The 15,770-nt window shown below is 33.6% G+C and overlaps 1 protein-coding gene across 5 annotated transcripts in view; it reads left to right on the top strand.

Annotated features, from left to right (window-relative positions):
• The first annotated feature begins 1,392 nt into the window (after positions 1 to 1,392).
• The window catches only part of LOC128213846 (protein patched homolog 3-like), a 60,409-nt gene continuing 46,031 nt past the window's right edge, over positions 1,393 to 15,770 (top strand). Inside the window, exons 1-2 of one of the 5 annotated variants that reach the window (XM_052919909.1) lie at positions 1,393 to 1,515; positions 12,551 to 12,653. The gene's annotated coding sequence lies outside the window, so the exon portion shown is untranslated. The other 4 variants (XM_052919910.1, XM_052919912.1, XM_052919908.1 and 1 more) reach the window with 4 other exon arrangements.

The raw sequence follows: 15,770 nt of genomic DNA, 5'->3' as shown, positions 1-15,770 counted from the left end.
ATATGTATTACAACACTGGTTTCAATCCAGGAAATGAGGAAGAGGAGGTTGGACGGTTTAGAACTATAGCAGTCCAACATTTTCCTAAGGGGCTGGGGATTTCGAGCCCTGCAAGGGACGTGTCCTATTGACCGCTCAAAAAAGATACAAATCCTATTGATATTGTTACAACCGAGGAAAGGAACTAAAGCATGATTCATAATACCTGATATGTCTTTGCCAGGGTTGATAAAATTTTACAATTGACCTGTTTTACGCATGCAAGACTGATTTTAGTAACAAAAAAATGCTAATAAACCAGTCTGAACTGTGTTAAAAATGTTTAGTAATTATTTTCAGTTCAAAATGGCTGGCAGTAGCAAATGTTATACATAAACATTATTTTTTATTCACACATTCCCAAATACCTCAATAAACATGTCAAGATAACCAATAGACCATTTACGCGACCAGCTGCTAATCTGTCTTTACTATTAAGTTAAAAGACCTTTTTCTGAACTACTATGGCATTTTAGAAAAAAATCAAGTAAGTATTGAACCACTATGAAACAGCTGGATATTAGAGTTATATGAAGTATATAGATACGAAGATCCTACTCCCAGTCCATAACCAATAAAGACACTTCTTACTGGATTTAAAAAAGGGGCCTCATACAGTTTCCAACAGGTTTGTATATGTTAAACATGCAGCTTTAAGCTTGGTTTGTTAGATGTAGATTTATAGTGATTGTTAATTTAAAATTATTCTGAAGTCAACTGCCTGTCATGACAACTAAGATCGAATGACAAAAAACGCGTAACAATTTACCCAAGAAATTTCATTAGCGCGAATGAACAGCCAATCAAAATTTCGTCCAAATGAAACTCGATGTAAACATTAACTGCAACAAACCCGGATGAGACAAAGCGAAAGTAGATATGTAAATCCGAATGCACCAAAGAGAAAGTAAATGTCGCAAAGTATAATTAATTATTTTATATTTCAAATATGCTGATTAAAATCACCAAAAATTACCATGTCTTAAGTTTCAATATGAAGATTCCAGAAACTACAAAAATAGATCCAAAATGGTGGTTATTGTTGCTGTTACCTTTTGTATGAACTTGGTACCAAGTTTAACAACCTACAAGTCAAGGCCCAAATTTACAATGTTGGACTTCTGAATACCCACTTTAGTGTTGAATCCTGTGGTAATTATAATGGCTTCTTACAGCTTTTGACATACAGCAGCCTGTTGCATAGAACTGGATCAATTGACTATTTGGCCATTTTGGGTAATGTTAATAGTGATAGGTAATTTACATATGTAAAGATATATATCAGCCACTTGTTAGACTCTATCAAAACTACCATCCTCTTTCTTCACTTCAGTGCTTTGATTTATTTCCCTCTTCAAACATTGATCGATTAAGAAGACATAATTCCAATCAAACGAACCATTGTTTAGGAAAGTGAAAGTATCGAATATATCAGAGTAAATATATTTTTATAAACCGGTGCTTTACTTTGAAATGGTAAGTTGTTGTAAAATGTATTTTACAAACTTTGCTAGTAATTCATAATTTTAGTATTAGCCTGAGGTTACATGCAACTATTTTTTTCAGAGGATAAAAGTCCCTTTTTCCAATCTAAATCAAAAACCCATTATCAATTTATAGTGAAAAAAAGTGTAATATTATTATTATGTTGTCGCATAGGCTTAGCTTACAGTCTTTGCGAAATGCTCAGGCCATAGAAGACCTGAGGTTTGTTAAATCTCTGCTAGGTCTATTAGAATTTCCAGTGCTACAGTACATGGGCAAAAGCAATTTGTATAAAGTTATGACAAGGAAAACATAGTCATAGACATACTTTGCTACTGCCCCCTGTGGTTACACTGGCACACAATCTTTCATTTTTGGAAGCATTGTTATTTTTTCTAAATAGCAAACTTGAGGGGCCCCTAGCTTTTACTTCAATGCAATATGCGTCCAAAATATGTGAGCAGTCATTTTAATAAGGGTGCTGAGTAAAAGACTTATAAAACCTTTATGGCCTATGAGCTGCATACATAAATATATGTTCAACTTATTTGATTTATTTCACAATGTTATCTTGTCACACTGATTGGCATGATGTTATAAGGAAATCCTTAATCTTTGTGCTGTTGGAAAACCAGAGAACCCAGGGGACACCCACTTGTCTGGATTGTTAACCACCAGTACACATTAAGAGGAGATCAATTGCATTGTTCAGTATATTAATATTTTAAAGCATCTGTCCCTTGGTTCTTTTGACCATATACAATTGTATATGTCCAATGTATATTTGGAAATACTTGTTCGCTCTCTTGAAAAAAGGCTGTTGAAATGGTTCTTTACAAAGTATTGTACAAAAATATTTCCCTTAAAGAGGCACTCTTATTTAAAATCAATACATACACAAGTGTAACAAACATTAATCTTGACTTAAAACCTTTAACTACATACTAAATAATGCATTTATGAAAATTATGAATAACTGTTAAAAAGATTGTAACAGTGTATTTAATAGCAGAAAGTGCAAAAATATTAAATAATTGGTGAATGCTAAAAGATTTAATGTGGTCTACTATTGTCTCATAAGGTAGAAATACCGTGTTTTATGTTAATTTCTTTCAAGTCAAACTATCCTTCAAAAGAACCATTGTTTTCAACATTTATTCATCATTTTTGAAAAATTAAAACAATATTATTAATTGTGGTAAATCTTATTTGGAAGCAAAAGTGCATCTTTAAATGACAGTGCAGTTGATAATTTATGGTAATTGATACAAAGATTATCATCATTACTGTGATCCGGAGTGGTGTCTTATGTTAATTGCTTTTTAAGTACTTTCAAGTGTTGCAGATTGTCTTATGTAGAGTGCTTTATATATATGGTGAGCTACATGTATTTAGCTAGCTTATAAATGTTTGCAGCTTATATGCAATCAAATGAATGTATAAGAATTATGTAAAAAAGCTTGTATGCAAACAAACAATGTTAAAGTATTACAAAGTGTTATCCCTAGCTTGTCTGAAGAACAAAAAAGATTTTGCCATTGGCGTTGTTGTGCAAAATCTTTAACCGTGGCCTTATTAGACTCAAAAAACCATGAAAGATATTCAAATGCATCCAAAGCACATGTTTAGGAAGGCCCATAACTTAGGATATCATTATTTTTTAGTTAAGCCCCTTGGTCGACTGAAGAAAAACAGACAAGGGCTGGTGTTCACTCTTGTTCTACAGGGCCAACATTCTGACTGATTTTCCCAATTTGTTCAGTGTCCATGATTTTTCAAAGAAAAGTTGAGCATGGTCTATAGTGGTTTACATGTAAGTATCCGCCTGACCGCCTCTCACCCAAATTGTTTTGAGTTTGAGCCCCTTAGAGATTTTGCCAGAATATAAAAAGGACAGAGTGCTGCAGAAAAAGGACAGAGTGCTAAGGGTTAAAAGGGGACATTGAAACGGGCCATGAAGAACTTGAACATTATGAATTTGGCAGATAATGTTAGAAATTGTTTTTAAATGAATAAGTATAAGGTTTCATCTGCCAGAAATGTAAAGTGGGTATGTATTTATAATCTTATTATAGATCTTAAATGATACAAAAGAAATATTTGACAATCTTGACTCTTGAGCATTTAATTCTATGAAGGCAGAAGGGTGCTACTGAAAAGGACAGGGTGCAGCACCCTTCAGCTAAAACCCTAGCCCCTTCAAGGTAACAATCATGCTTTTGGCCACTCAAAGAGGACACCAGTACTGGATTTTTCCCTGGAGGGATTTAAAGATGTTTTCACAAGGTAGATAAAAGGCCAATCAGCTAAGGTATTGAAAAAATACCCCCCCCCCCAGAAATTTTGATTTTCAGTTAAATCATGATAGCTTGAAATAAAAGAACAAAAAAATATCAAAATAGTTCAGATTGGCTATTACATTGGATTTATTAAAATAAACATGTATACAGACCAAAATGGAATACAGAACAGAACAGGCAGTACAGGGCTTGTGTCTTTATACATAAAGTTAGACATACCCATGTCATATATCTTAACATGTAATAAACTGATGAATTATTTTTATTAAAATGAAAGTCAAAGGTCTTAAGCAATAACATTTTATTTTATTATTTCTTGTTAACATTGGCAGTAAGGAAACTACTATACTAAGTTGTATAATTTATAATTAAGTTAACGTTTAACAAATGCTTCCTTGATATTAATTTTAATGACCTGATAACCTTAGTTAGTCATACTAATAAATAGTTTGTCAGCTCCTGTCTTGGCTTAGCCGTCAGTTACAAACATTATCAGTTATACTTATAAACTGCCAGTACTCAAATATGATAGCACATGCCCTATATGTACTGCATGTAGTTATATATAAATGTCATGTTGTGATGTTTATAAAATAAATTTGGATTTTATTTCCTCTTTTGTTTAAGATAAAAATTGGAATAATTTTCAAGGTTTTTTGCTTTCAATTTTGACATAAACAGGTACTGTTATTCATTATTTTGTGTGTGTGTTTTGTTCGTTCAAAATTGCTGTAATAGAGTCAGTCTTAAATTATTGAATGATAATTAACTGGTAATTTGGTTCAAACTATGATAAACTGGTACTGTTTTACATTATTTGTGGGTATTTTTTCCTTCTTTTTTTGTTTCATTAAAATTTTACTGTCTGTTTGATATTATTAAGCGATGCTTGTCTTTTACAAGTGCTCAAGTGATTATTAAGGGCATTGTATTCATGTTATAATTTCCTCTGTACTTTAGAGTACATTGTTGTTATAATTTTTTTACACTGAAAACAAATAATAAATGGAAATTGTCTGACCACATACATTAATGAGAGGGTCGCTGAAGAGCAGACCTAGACTTTTTATGTCTTTATGTCTTATGAAAGGCATTGTATTCATGTACCAGTGCGGCACTAACTTCCCTGTACTTTTAGAGTACAAGTGGTTTTTTTACACCGAAAACAAATAGAAAATGGAAAATGTCTGACCATATATATCATCAAGAGGAGTTAATGGAAAATGACTGACCATATATATCATCAAGAGGAGTTAATGGAAAATGACTGACCATATATATCATCAAGAGGAGTTAATGGAAAATGACTGACCATATATATCATCAAGAGGGGCGCTGCAGAGCAAACTATATTGTACTTTTAGGTGTTTTAAGTATGTCACTGAGGTTATGTCAACCATTAAATGTCCAGACAGTGTTATCAAACATTTGTAATCTTGGTCATTCACTTTAATATGATTGTTAAGCCAGCTTAATACCATAATTCAATTCATGTACATGTAATCATTTGCACAATGATAATGAAATAATTTTGCTATGATACTAGGAGACAAGAATGATGGTATTCAGGGGCTGATACAGAGTTTGAGGTAAGACAGGGCTCAGTTGAGATGTTGGGCTAGTGCAAGTGTTACTCATATTGAAATAGAAGGCCTTACAGTCTTACGTTAAGCCCTCGCTGACATGTGCTGCACATTAAAACCCCCTAAATATAGGCTTAAACTTTTTGCTGGGGGTGTGGTGGACCCTGAGGTTGTGGCGCCCCCCCCCCCCCCCCCCAGGCTTTTAGTTTGCAATTTTTGTCTTATAAGTGTTGAATGTTTTGTGATGTATTCTATGCAGTCTTAGACCTTTTAGGCGTTAGATATACGAAAATAATTAGTATTCAAAAATGTCTGGTGTAGGACCTTAAATCACTTGGACATTGTTTTGTAATCATAAAATGGCCCCAATTCAAATTTCACACACTGTTAAACAGCGTGTTATTGCAATTGTTGTCATGTCACTCGATGTATCTAGCATCTTGGCTTAGATTGTCTATGAAGCCATTTTTAGGACTTTGCAAAATGTAATTTCCCATGTCTGTTAATATCTTTTGGACCTTTTTTGCTATATATTTTAACACAGTTCAACTCAAAAGTACAGTAAGACAATGACGGATGTTGCACATCTTATTATGAATGACAAATCATACAGTCATTCTTTGTGCGATATATATTTATATTTTGTCTATCCAAGGGCATTGGACCCAGTAAGTCTTGCTAAGGTTGAGAGGAATAACATTTCTCACGGAAATCAGCATTATTTTTTTAGTTTGGTGAGACAGTGGATCGAACCTGTAACCTCTGGGTTGACAGTCTAGACATTTCATGAAAATGATAAATTGTATTGTTCTATATCAAGACAGTTATTCATTTATTGTGGAAAGAAACAATGTGTTAACTCTTCATGCAGTTAAATTTCAATTGAAATGTTTTAAAGGGAATAGACACCAGATGGTCCCAAAATTGAAAAATACAGTATTTCTTAAAATAAAATCTAGTCTAGAAATACCCCTTTGATCTGGTATGAGGTCGATAAAAAATTTTTTGCATGATTAAAATAATATTTTATTGCTTTCTGGGCTGAGTTGATCCGTTTAAAAATAGCTCATACTGGTTTCCCAGTTTATAGTGTGTATACATTTGTATTAAGCATGTGATTAGTACAGATACATATACTTACACTATTTTTAAATCAACTTGAATTTATGTGGAGGACAAACCCAGTAAATTTCAAATTGATAAAATACGCAAAAACTGCAAAAGGTTCATTAGTAATAAGCGATGTGCTACCTACATCAGTAAGTAAGATTCAATGCATTGTATACAACAATATTAATTTTATGTAAGTTTTTGATAAAAAAAAAATTCTTCTGCAATGGTATCCTCTGGTGTCTAGTACTTTTAATCTTTAAATAGATAAAACTTTTAAGAAAATTAAACATGACTAAACAAGAAGATTTCTCCTTAAAAGCATTGTCTTTATTTTTCTGTTGATAACAAATTTATGGGTCAGCCCGGAGTATATATCAATGGTACTTTTGCTCTTGGCATTGTGATAAGATCTGCTTTATCTTAATAATCTTATTAAAATGAAACGTTATTGAATATGTTCAGTAAACATTGCATCGGAGTGAAAAGTTTGCTCTTGTTAATGAATGTCAAGTCAATGTTTGTGAAGGTTGTAAAACTGCATCAATATTTATGGAAATTGTAAACCCACTGCGGCTAATGAATATCATGTCAATATTTGCATGTAAGTTTTTGTAAAGTTGTTGCATCAATATTTATCAAAATTACTTAACCACGCTAACATGGTGTTACAGTATTAGAATAGAGCTGGCATGTTTAAAACTATTATTAGTGGTCAGCATTTTCTTCTGTCCAATGAGATGGCAGTATTTCTGAAGTTTTCTAATACATTTATTTTAGTAAATCAGCAGTTTGCTTTTGTTGACTTTAATAATGCTAAGCGATATATGTAAACGGTAGCTGCAGCACATTTAGCAGGTAATTAACACAAGAGAATGCAGACTGCACAATCATTAAAGGTTGTTAGTATCTACTTACGCAAAATAAATGGTTAGGAGACTGCATGGCAACTAACAATTTTTTTAAAACCTATAATAGTTACATAATATTGAACAATATCTTCTATATACCTATTTGGTTTAAACAATATTTTATTATGTCTCCCCCTCTCTGGGGGAGACATATTGTTTTTGCCCTGTCCGTCAGTCCGGTAGTCCGGTAGTCCGTCAGTCCGTCCGTACGTCACACTTCGTTTCCGATCGATAACTGGAAAACCGCATGACCTAGGATCACCAAACTTGGTAGGGAGGTTGGTCATGAGGTGTAGAAGATCCCTATTGTTTTTGGGGTCACTAGGTCAAAGGTCAAGGTCGCGGCGACCCCCAATGTAAAAAACATTTCCGCTCAATATCTTGACAATGGTTTGACCTAGGTTCACCAAACTTGGTAGGGAGGTTGGTCATGAGGTGTAGAAGATCCCTATTGTTTTTGGGGTCACTAGGTCAAAGGTCAAGGTCGCGGCGACCCCCAATGTAAAAAACATTTCCGCTCAATATCTTGACAATGGTTTGACCTAGGTTCACCAAACTTGGTAGGGAGGTTGGTCATGAGGTGTAGAAGATCCCTATTGTTTTTGGGGTCACTAGGTCAAAGGTCAAGGTCGCGGCGACCCCCAATGTAAAAAACATTTCCGCTCAATATCTTGAGAATGGTTTGACCTAGGTTCACCAAACTTGGTAGGGAGGTTTGTCGTGAGGTGTAGAGGATCCCTATTGTTTTTGGGGTCACTAGGTCAAAGGTCAAGGTCGCGGCGACCCCCAATGTAAAAAACATTTCCGCTCAATATCTTGAGAATGGTTTGACCTAGGTTCACCAAACTTGGTAGGGAGGTGTAGAGGATCCCTATTGTTTTTGGGGTCACTAGGTCAAAGGTCAAGGTCGCGGCGACTCCCAATGTAAAAAACATTTCCGCTCAATATCTTGAGAATGGTTTGACCTAGGTTCACCAAACTTGGTAGGGAGGTTGGTCGTGAGGTGTAGAGGATCCCTATTGTTTTTGGGGTCACTAGGTCAAAGGTCAAGGTCGCGGCGACCCCCAATATAAAAAACATTTCTGCTCAAAATCTTGAGAACGGTTTGACCTAGGTTCACCAAACTTGGTAGGGAGGTTGGTCATGAGGTGTAGAAGATCCCTATTGTTTTTGGGGTCACTAGGTCAAAGGTCAAGGTCGCGGCGACCCCCAATGTAAAAAACATTTCCGCTCAATATCTTGAGAATGGTTTGACCTAGGTTCACCAAACTTGGTAGGGAGGTTGATCATGAGGTTTAGAAAACTCCTATATTTTGGGGGGTCACAAGGTCAAAGGTCAACGTCGCTGTGACCTCTAATGTAAAAAAATATTTCCGTGCAATATCAGGAGAATGCTTTGATCTAGGTTCACCAAACTTTGAAGTGAGGTTGGTCATGATGTCTAGTTGATTTTGCAATCAGTTGGTCAAAGGTCAAGGTCACTGACCTTGAGGTGAAGAACCGGTTTCTGCTCAATAACTCAAGAACGTTTACACCCAGGAACTTCATACTTGGTATGCCAGTTAGTCATGACTAGTTGATGGCCCCTATTGATTTTGGGATCCATCATTGATTATTTCTCACCTACGACCACACAATGGGGGAGACATGCGCTTTTTCAAAAAAGCAATCTCTAGTTTATTTCACTAAAACATTTTAAAAAAATATGAAAATTAAGGGTCGTCTGTGGTAATGTGGGATGTAAAACAGACAAGTGCTATTTGCACAAAACAAAAGAATCATGACAGATTTTAGGAGGAGGTGCAGCTTTATATACTATTTCTGCTTCTTAAAGCTACACTCTCACAGATTGAACGTTTTGAAAACTTTTTTATTTTTTGTCTTGGAACGAGCCAATTTTTGCGAAAATCCATGGAAACCAGTGATATAAGACTGCTGACAAAAGATCAGATCGCAGATTTTTATATATAATATGTATGTTTTATGCATTTTTCTTTAAACCGTTAGTTTAAGCCATATAACATTAATTTTCGAACGGAAATATGAAAATCTACTATCTGATTTTTTGTCAGCAGTCTTATATCACTGGTTTGCAGATATTTACGCAAAAGTTTGCTCTTTCCAAGACAAAAAAGAAAAAAGTTGTAAAAATGGTAAATCTGTTAATCTGAGTGCAGCTTTAAATATCTTGTCTTACTTCTGAATATACATAACAAAAAAAAATAGCTGGGCCTATCAAACTAGTTTATCAAAAATGTATTGTATGAATGCTTAAACTAAGTGCATTTAGAGCAAAGATCTACTGACATTTATGATGTTAAGCAATTACTGACAGGATGTTATCTTTACTTAAAGATACAGTTTGTGTATACTTTAGTACAGAACATTACCGTAGTGCAATAACTCAATAACTATATAAAAAAATAGAAGCAGATATTGAGTTCTTGCACGTAAAGGTGATGAGAAGTTCTGTACAATGTGTTTAAATTCAACATAATTAATGATAACAACAAACAAAATCCCTTGCAAAACTAATTGACCTTTAATAAGTATATGTTTACTCCAGTTTAACAGGTTATTTCACAGAAACTAAGTGGAATATCGGGCTGTTTGTCGTTGTATTAAAGCTGCACTCTCACAGATCGAACGTTTTGACAACTTTTTTATTTTTTGTCTTGGAACGAGCCAATTTTTGCGAAAATCTATGGAAACCAGTTATATAAGACTGCTGACAAAAAATAAGATCACAGATTATTATATTTAAGTTCAAAAATTGATGTTTTATGCATTTTCTTAAACCGTTAGTAATGGTTTAAGCCATAAAACATTAATTTTCGAACAGAAATATGAAAATCTACGTTCTGATTTTTGTAAGCAACATTATATCATTGGTTTACAGAAATTTACACAAAAATGTGCTCTTTCCAAGACAAAAAATAAAAAAGTTGTAAAAATGGTATATCTGTGAGAGTGCAGCTTTAAATGGACAATTTAAGATATTAACTGATATTCCTTCATGCATGTATGAGTGCAGTCAAACAGCTCTTAAGGATTAAGGTTCTGAAGTATCCATTGTGTCGGTTATAAGTATCTTGATTATCAATTAATATTGTAAGTTGTCCATGAATGTAAGTACACAGTTAAAGGGGCTAGACACGAGATGGTCCCAGAACCGACAAATACAGTATTCCCTCGAAACAAATCTAGAATTGTCAATATGAGCTAGTATGAGACCGATAATACATCATTTTTTATGATTTAATTTATATTTTGTCGCTGTCTCGGCTGAGTTTATGTGTTAAAAGTAGTGAATAATGGTTTCCCATTTTATAGTGTGTATATTTATCATCTGGTGTCTAGTCCCTTTAAAGAGACTTTCTCACACTTTTAGCTCATCTGCCTTTGTCATAGTAAAAGTCTAGGTACTCACATGTCATATAAAGCCTTGACATTTGCGGCATCTAATAAAGTTATCTTTGGCCATATAAAGTCTTAAAAATGTTCAAGGTATTTGAATCAAACATGGTACACACAGTAGAGACCTGTATAGCAATTAGGTCCATAGCACTAGCTTTAATAATCATTAAGTTATGCCCTTGTTTTACTAGAAAATAGATATGGGTGAAGGTAGTCTACTAATTTATATGGTCAGATATTGATCTTTTTCCAATCTGAAAATTTAACTTGGGTCAGTTTAAACAAAATATCTAGACAGGTTGAAACAAATATATGGCAGAAAATGTTTCATTTGACAGAAAATATCCGAAACACAATTAAAAGTTGGGTGATTTCAAGCTGTAATTTACAAGTATTTTTAAATGCATATATCTCTCTGTTTGGCATGGTTTTTAAAACAATTGTAGAACAATAATAAAATCTAAAAAATTGTTTGACAGTTTTGTCCCTGCATGACATGAAATCTGACTGTGTCCCTTTAACAAATATTCATGTTTGGATTATTTAAACAGTGCAAATACTAGGAAAGCTTACAATAGGCTGATGACTTCAAAGCTTATTTTATCATTGTGAAATGCTATGTTATTACTGAAAAGGTATAGAATGCAGACATGAGAAAAACTGAAATATGATATATGCATGATATAGTAGCAGATCAATAAGAGACATAATTGTGATTTTTTATGTTTTTGAGGAAGTATAATTTTAATTGTGTCTTGTATGAAAAATCAACTTATTTGAGAGGATGTTTAAACTGGATTGTACAAAAATTTAATGTTTATTGATCCATGAAAGGGAAAGAAATAAAAAGTATATAACAAAAAGGAAAACTAAAATCTGGAAATTAGCATATGTGGATGGAACAACAGTATTCAATAGATAAAATATGGTGCATTTGAGGGAGTATTTTGTGATAAACCTGAATTTTCAGACTGTGCACAGTTAAATTTTATAGGTAATAATTTCTAATTTACTAATTTACAGTTTTATCATCTGCATCAATAAAGGACATTGGACAGTTTTCATAGGAGTTGGCGCCTTATTCAGTGGTCAATGTATTGATAATTTAGCAAAAAATAAATAATTTTTAGTTACTATAAGGGGGCCTTTTATAGGTGGCAAGGATGGCATGGTAAGTGTCTGAATCTGACCGATTCCAGGTTTGAATCCCACTTAGGGCCTAGTTGATGACTCAAGTACCAGTACTGGTTATTTTATAAGAACTGTAGATATGTTTGTCACTATAAAAAGCTCTTTTTAGCTTATGTTACTAAGCATTTGCAATAAAAGAAATATTTGGTAAAAACCCATTAAAAGCTTTGTTTATGTAATAGTTAGATGACCTGAATAAAAATCTTAATGGTTAAGAATGGGCAGAGTAAGCGTAGCAAACAAGCCCTTCTTAATCATTAAGATTTTAATTCAGGTAATCTAAATGACTTGGAATGCAACCTCATTGGCTGACACATTGTCAGCGCATAATCTGACGCGGGCAGTGTGTATTAGATGAGTCGCAGTGGGCAGACCTTTAAACTACCGCGAAAGTTTAAATTTCTTAATGATTAAGCCTAGTACCTAATGATTGCCTAAATGCAATTTCATTGGCTGTAGATGTAGGTTGTGTTTGAAATTTTGTTTAAAAACTTTGTGCAATTGTTAATTGCAGAGAAAGAGAAAATATTGTACTGGAAGGATGTGTGTTTCTGTCAACGAGGAAGAAGACTGAATAAGAGGACAGTTCCAGAATCTTCAGTGAATTGTTTTATAAGGTTTGTTAAATTTCTTTCCAGTATGTAAAACAAGAATTTACTTAAAAAAAAAGGAATTTTATAGGGTCATTTTAGCTTCAAGTGTATTTCTGATTCTTCAGTCATTGTTGTTTCTACATATTAATTGGTTGCGCTGATATTTCACATTTGCAAAGTTCAATTGCCACTTTCACAGTATTTTGAGCAATTTATTGTGTTCAATGCTGTACATAAGTATATCACAAGTTTTTGTGCGAATGTTGTCAAAATCGATGAAAATCATAGGCCCAGATTGACCAAGCTAATGTTATACTGCTTTCAAATATCTATCAAATAATCGTTCCATAAGCTTTGATAGTACACCCCAAAAAAGGATATTTTCAGCACTGTGCTGTTGAGCTTGAAAAAAAGGGGATATTTTCATACAAAATTAAATATCTTATAATAACTATGGACAATTCAAAATTAACATTTATGTACAGGAAATAAATTTAGCTTTAAAATAATACAAACATTGTGATTATCACTTTTGTGGTTAAGAAGACATGGGAAATTAATTACAGGCATAGATTTGTTATACAAATTTGTTATTTGTTTTTATATTTTATCAATAAATCAACTTTTAATTATTAGTTCTTTTCCACTTATAAATAAGGAAATTGTGGTGGAGCCCAGCTTTGATTGGGGAAAAATAGCGTTAGGGGAATAATACTTACATGATTCATTTAATGTTCAACTTGTTTTCAAACATTTCATTCAACAAACTTATGGTAACATTCATAAATAGCATGATACTGCTTCAATTGCTAAATGTTAAAGATGCACTCTCACAGATTTACCGTTTTGACAACTTTTTTATTTCTTGTCTTGGAATGAGCCAATATTTGCGAAAATCCATGGAAACCAGTGATATAAGACTGCTGACAAAAGATCAGATAGCAGATTTTTATATTTAAGTTCAAAAGTGAATGTTTTATGCATTTTTCTTAAACCGTTAGTAATGGTTTATTAGTAACGGTTTAAGCCATAAAACATTAATTTTGAACGGAAATATGAAAATCTACTATCTGATCTTTTGTCAGCAGTCTTATATCACTGATTTCCAGATATTTACGCAAAAATTTGCTCTTTCCAAGACAAAAAAGAAAAAAGATGTAAAAATGGTTTGAATATTAATGATTTATGGCTAAAACATTACTGACGCTTTGAGATAAATGCATAAAACATCAATCTTTGAACATAAATATGAAAATCTGCAATCTGATATTTTAACAGCAGTCTTATATTTCTGGTTTTCAGATATATGTATTTATGCAAATATTGGCTCATTCCAAGAATAGAAATAAAACAGTTGTGAAATTGTTCAAAGCATTTACCGTCACTTTTATTTGATTTTGTTCACAGTAGAGCTTCAATAATGAATATCCCAGAAACAATGACTTTCTGTATATTTCTTATGCAGTGAATTGATTTTGATGTCCGACCCTTTTAAAGGGACTAGCCACCAGATGAGACCATTGCAAGTAAAATAGAAAATAGTCAAAAACTCACATAAAACTGATATCGTTGTGTACAACGCATTGAATCATACTTACTGATGCATAGTATCACTTATAACACATGTATCTTTCACAGTTTTTGCATATATTTCCAATTCCAAGTTTACTGGCGTTGTCGACCACGTGAAGCCTTGAAATATTCAATGCTGCTGTATCAGCTCGCCCTTATGTGCCTTCTGCCTAAATTGGTTTATGACGGCCTTTCGTGTATTCATATTATTTAAGACGACATCTATTGCATCAGACATGATCCAAATTTATTATACCCCCGACAAACAAAGTTTGAAGGGGGTATATTGGAGTCACCCTGTGGTCAGTCCGTCGGTTTGTCGGTCGGTTCGTTGCAATTTACCTTGTCCAGAGCATAACTTAAAAACTACTGGATGGAATTGGATTAAACTTCATATAATGGTAGAGCATAAAGAGAGGAAGTGCAATGTATAATAACCATAACTCTATTCTTGCCTATTACTGAGTTATTGCCCTTTGTTTCTGTTTTTGTCCGGAGTTTAACTTAAAAAGTACTGGATGGAATTGATTGGAACTTCATACAATGGTAAAGCACAATGAGAGGAAGTGCAGTGCACAAGAACCATAACTCTATTTCAGCTAATTACAGAGTTACTGCCCTTTTTTATTTTTTTCTGCACTTTGTTATTTTTTTCTTGTCCGAAGCATAACTTGAAAACTATTTCATGGAATTTAATAAAACTTCATACAGTGATAGATCATAATGAGAGGGAGTGCAGTGTACAGGAACTGCAATTCTATTTCAGCTTATTACAGAGTTACTGCCCTTTGTTACTTTTTCTTGTCCGGAGCATAACTTGAAAACTCTTGGATGGAATTTAATAAAACTTCACACAGTGATAGATCATAATGAGAGGAAGTGCTGTGTACAGGAACTGCAATTCTATTTCAGCCAATTACAGAGTTACTGCCCTTTGTTACTTTTTCTTGTCAGGAGCATAACTTGAAAACTATTGGATGGAATTTGATAAAATTTCATACAGTGATAGATCATAATGAGAGGAAGTGCAGTTTACAGGAACTGCAATTCTATTTCAGCCAATTACAGAGTTACTGCCCTTTGTTACTTTTTCTTGTCCGGAGCATAACTTGAAAACTATTGGATGGAATTTGATAAAATTTCATACAGTGATAGATCATAATGAGAGGAAGTGCAGTGTACAGGAACTGCATTTCTATTTCAGCCAATTACAGAGTTACTGCCCTTTGTTACTTTTTCTTGTCCGGAGCATAACTTGAAAACTCTTGGATGGAATGTAATAAAACTTTATACAATGTTACAGCACAATGAGAAGGAGTTCAGTGTACATGAATCATTGCACTCTTTTAGCAAATTACAGAGTTATTGCCTTTTTCTGTGTTTTTTTTGTCAAATTTAGTTCCGCACAGTTACTTGAAAACTACTAGATGGAATTTCAGAAAACTTCATTCAGTGATAAATCATAATGAGAGGGGGCGTTTGGGGGTATTAATCACCTTCAGTGATAGCTCTAGATAAGTTTATAGCGAGGCGGCAATTAATGGGTCGCGCATGCCACTTGGTTATCCA

The sequence above is a fragment of the Mya arenaria genome, chromosome 13 (assembly GCF_026914265.1).
Source record: "Mya arenaria isolate MELC-2E11 chromosome 13, ASM2691426v1".
Lineage (NCBI taxonomy): Eukaryota > Metazoa > Mollusca > Bivalvia > Myida > Myidae > Mya > Mya arenaria.
Note: the sequence above shows the minus strand (reverse complement) of the source record. Positions and strands in the feature narration are given on the sequence as shown.